We start from the raw sequence: 5,433 nt of genomic DNA, 5'->3' as shown, positions 1-5,433 counted from the left end.
AAAGCATTGAAATTCTTTTTGTTAACCTTGTCAATCAAGAGTGCACCCTCTACATCCTAGAACTGTAGCCCATCAGAAGGTATGTTGGTATAGATAACTATACAAAAGATGACTAATAATGGAATGAAACTCATATAAGCGAGGTGACATAGAAGTGCCATTCTTCATGCGAAGGTCCATGAGTTACTTCAACCAATACATCTAAGATTCATGGCTCTATTTTTCATAGATATTGCGAATCTTTTCCTATAATTCCCATATGTGGACTTATTGATGCACAATGGATTGAGTAATATAATAGAAACTCAGTACTACATAACCAACCAAGATGCATATATCACTGACAACATCATGGCTAATCCACCCACTAAGCATCAACTACATATATAAAGCATGAAAAGAGCATGTACATGTCACTAAGTCCCACGATCTCACTATAAGACCCTCAAGCTCAATTGTGTAACCAAATGTGCAATGTAATATCAAAATGTTAAGAAGTGGCCTCCATTGGGATGAAAGTCAAATTCTAGACGAGCAAACAAAGCTCAAAGCATCATGTGGAAGGCATCCATACATCCAAGTAGCATATATCTGAGAGCATCCACCAAAGGTCTCCTCATAACTAATAGTATGAGTCTGTGCATATCCTTTGGCAACTAGCCATGCCTTATAACACTCAATAGATCCGTTTGACTTATGTTTGATCTTGTAACTTACCTTCAAGTAAGGGCACCAACTCCCATGTGTCATTATCCATAAGTGTAACCATTTCTTCATTCATAGCATGATCCTAATATGCAATACCCATTGCACCCTCCAAACAAGTGGATTCTGCATTCTGCATAACCTTAGACATGTATACATAGTGATGAGCTACACATAGCTATCATATGTCAATCACTACATTGGTTTTCTCACTCTACTTGACTTGCATCACTACCACATACTTTAGCATCCTCTTGTGTTTGCTGCACACCAGGTGTTTTAATATATGGAATCCCAAAGTCCTCATCTAAGCTCTACTCAAAGCCATCTGAATCAACATCTACATGAGAGAAATTTGTTGATACATTTGTCATAATAGATGAGTCCCCAACTTTGTCTTTACCTTTTTTTAATAAATATCTGTGAAGTACTTGATGGAGTAATTTGTGACCTCAATCTACCACTCCAAGGTCTATCAACAAAACCATAACTAGGAGGCTCTTATGATCCACTCAATACCCGTGACTACTGACTAGTTTCCTCCATAGCTACACTCTCATGCTCATCAATCCCAACTCTATTTTTCACATTACTATACCATCTAATCATGTCATAAGAAAGAACATCCCTTCTAAATCTTAGCCCATACATCATAGGGTTATAACATCTATATCCCTTCTATTCATGAGGATATCCACTAAATATACAATTTTTTGCTTTGGAATCAAATTTACTACACAACTCATCAAGAATATGCACATAATAAATATATCCAAATGCTTTCAAATGGGAAAGATTTGGTTTTCTACCTAGAAACTTCTCTTCAGGTATCATACCATGTACAACAATAACGGGTGTCCTATTCACAATGTATATAGCAATAGCAATTGCTTCAATTCATTAGTAATGAGGCAAGTTTCTTTCTGATGTTAGTGCATGATCCACCTATGTAATATACATGTTTTTCCAATCACCAACTTCATTTCATTGTAGAGTATATCTACATGTATATTGCCTCTATATACCATTTTTCTACAAAATATCGAAAAACTCATTGGAGAGATATTTTTTCCCTCCATCTACACCTTCGGCTTTTAATATACAACCCTATCTCCTTCTCAACCAAAGCCTTAAAGCTTTTAAAGTGAGTGAACACCTCAGTTTTCTCACATATAAGGTTAACCCATGCTTTGCGAGTCTTATAATCAATGAAGAAAATATAAAACCTGCAACCACTCAAAGTGGTAGTCTTTGTAGGACCCCATACATCAAAATGTATCAATTCAAGTGGCTTCTTCTGTGCATGATTTTTATGTGGAAATGTATGCCTTCCTTAGTTTTCAAATTGACATGCTTCATATACTTTATGAATTTCATCAACCTTAAACTTGGGCAAGCCATCCACAATACCTTTTGAGTGCATTTCTTTTAGCTATTGTACATTTACATGACCAATTCTCTTATGCCAAATTTCAATATGAGTCACAACACCTGAAACCTATGCAAACATGGTAGTATCCATTTCAGCTAGACTTATATTAAGATTAAACAATCTACTAGCATGTTTCCCTTTTGCAATCCACTTGCAATCATTTTTTAGATCTCCCACTTAACAATCATCGGACTTGCAATCTGTGTTCTACCATTTGACCAATAGAAACAAATTTTTTTGTAATATTTGGTACATGCAGCACATCAGCTAAGTACTTAGTATTGCTATCCTCTATACTCAAAGAAACATTTCCAACATGAATAATGGGATGAGGTGTACCATCCCTTGTCTCCACATAGCCCAAAGACTTTAGACTACACATCTCTCTAAACCACTCTCTATACAAAGTCATGTGGTTAGAGGGACCTAAATCTACAAACCATACGTCACTCTTTAATGAATCATTAATAGTCATAGTGTTCATAAAGTGCTACATAACAAAACACTGTTCACCTCTATCATAAATTTTTTAACTATTGGTGGACGCATAGTTACCTTCTTGCTTGTTTCCATTTCTAATTTCAGTCTTCTTTTTGAAGTAATTTTAGAGATCTGTCCTTTCTAACCATAATTTCAACACTCTCTACTATCACCAAAAATCCATTGCATATTAGAAATTGCAACTGGCCCTCTTTGTCTCTCCTTTCCTTAGGATTGCTATCCTCCTCTATTTTGCTATGCATCATAACCTTGACCATGACCACCACCTTTGCTGATGCCAGGAGGCATATTTCATGGCGGATTTCGTGCCAGGGTGGATTCCGTGAGGTTTTACGGTGGATTCTGTAAACTTTGATGACCGGGGCTCATACACAAAGTGGATTCTTTGTGTGAGAAGTTGATGGGGGCGCCTGTCCTTTTCGGGCGTTTCATTAATTTAGTGTGTACATGGGTGATTCCATAGCGGGTGATTCCGCAAAATGCATATTAAATTAATAAACGTTTATGAGTTTAGAGTGCGCACTCGTAATAAATTAAGGTTAGGATCTATTTCTAACCAGTTGATTTATTTATGTAGCTGAAGAGTGCTAGGTATTCACTTTTGTCGGTTTAATTGTATTATTTTACTAACGAATATTGTGAATGCTTCAGTTGATGTGTAGAGATAGCAGGAGTGGCAGAGGAAAGCATTGGAGGATAGAGTATTCGATTTATGGATTATATTTTGATAGGCGCCACTCCTATATTTTGTCACGCCTATTTATTGAGGCGTTGGATATTTATTATTATTTTGTATGCGCATGGACACACGATTATGTTATTTCTATTTGGACATTGTATTGGGTGTGCCAGACTCTTTGGGCACCGTCCATTAGCTTTATTCTTATTTTGTGTTAAAGCAAACTCAAAAGCTAAAAGCTTGCTATTTTGTAATTTGGGCTATTATTTGAGCTTGAAGATGAATAATACATAAAATACATGCTTTGTGGAGTGCTCACACAAGGCATGGGGGGAGATTGCACCCAATTGGTCTCTTGCTCTTGTCGTTCATGCTTTTTACATTGTAATTTGTGCAAAAAGTAGAGTTCTATTGTTCTTGGGGACCTTCCGGCATTCACTACGCGGACGTACAGCATCCGATATGTGCACCATTTGCCTTTGCCACGACCTCTATCTCTCCTAATAGAGTAAAATACATGTTCAGAATTATTTTTACTTTGAGAAGAAGACAAATCCAAGCTAAGGTTCTTCTTCTCAAGTATTAGCATAGAAATCAAGTCTGCAAAATCAAGGATATCTTTTCTCATATTCATAAATAACATGAAGCTCTTGTATTCATCTAGAAGCCCATCTAAGCATATATGCACAACATTATCATCATCAACTACCACAATGATAGATCCAAGAACTTCCACAATTCTCTTGATCTTCAAGGTATAATCTTATTTTGTCAAAATATTCTTCTTCTCCTTTCTTCTTCTTCACACTAAGAGAACTAAGTCTACAACATGATAAAATACTAATATGAAAGTACCAAAATGTATGTGCATGCAATCACTAAGTGTGAACCGACTAAGGAAAGAAGAGGTGGCACCATGAATGTACCATAACCAAGGATGGACTATGTGGGTGTATTCCAACTATGGAATCACTAGCGTATCCTCATGTTAGTTAAAACACTAATAAATAATATCCTACCACATCACCAAGGCACGTAGTAGTGGATGATGGCTCATGTAGATCTCGACACCTCAACATTTACTAAATAGTTTTCTATACTAAAATAAATCACACACTCGATAGCTCATTATGTAAGGAGGATCCTAAGCATTTTTTTGAATTAGAAAGCTCACCATTTGGACATTGGTAGCTCAAGATATTGCTGAAATACTAATAGTAGGTCAAGTGGACAACACAAACTTGTATGGCAAATAATAAAAGAAAAAACCACATAATGGATGTAATTAATGAGCATGTATATGTATTCCAATATGATCAAGATTTTTCCAATAATCTTGTTAATAAAGAGAAAAATTAGATTGGTATTAGTATGTCAAATGTACAATATGCTCATCATTTGGTGGATAATAACAATGAATTAATTGGCTCTAATGATTACTAATAGTTATCCAATTAAAATTAAGACCATGAATGAGGGGATTAATAAGCTAATACCTACATTTACTATGTTTACTAAAAAATTCACTCCTTCAAAAACCCTATCATTCCGAATGTAGTATCAATTGAATCTAGCTCGCCCAATCCGATAGATCAACATCAAGGATTAAATTTTGAGATAGGTGATCCTACTAAAGTGAAAAACTCTTATCAACCACCTCAATTGGAAGCTAGATACAAATCACGACCTCAATTTGAACCAAGAAATAATGATTAGCATGAAGGGATTTAATTTAACACTTGGCATAATGAAGATTATCATGTTTGTGAATGTTTTTACATATATTTTTGCCCTTAACTCTCAAATGTGCCTAGAAGAGTTGCAAGTAACCCTCAATCGATTCATGAAGATAAGACTAATGAGAGTAGGTCATCTCTTGATCTCATGTGGATAACTACTCTCATGAATAGCCAGCAGCCCATGGCAAGGGTTATAATAATTTTGGATACCAAATTCCTAGACAGAACTCTTGGAACCAAAATATTTCTATACCAACTTCATATGGACAAAAAATAGAAAGTGAATAGCCATACCAATATGACCATGAATATAAGGAAATGATTAATACTCCAAAATTTAAAGGAGAAAATCCATCACCCACTCATTTAGAAGAATG

The sequence above is a fragment of the Lygodium microphyllum genome, chromosome 22 (genome assembly GCF_053477565.2).
Source record: "Lygodium microphyllum isolate KBCC chromosome 22, Lygodium_microphyllum_v1.1.10, whole genome shotgun sequence".
In the NCBI taxonomy this organism is placed as follows: Eukaryota; Viridiplantae; Streptophyta; class Polypodiopsida; order Schizaeales; family Lygodiaceae; genus Lygodium; species Lygodium microphyllum.
Note: the sequence above shows the minus strand (reverse complement) of the source record.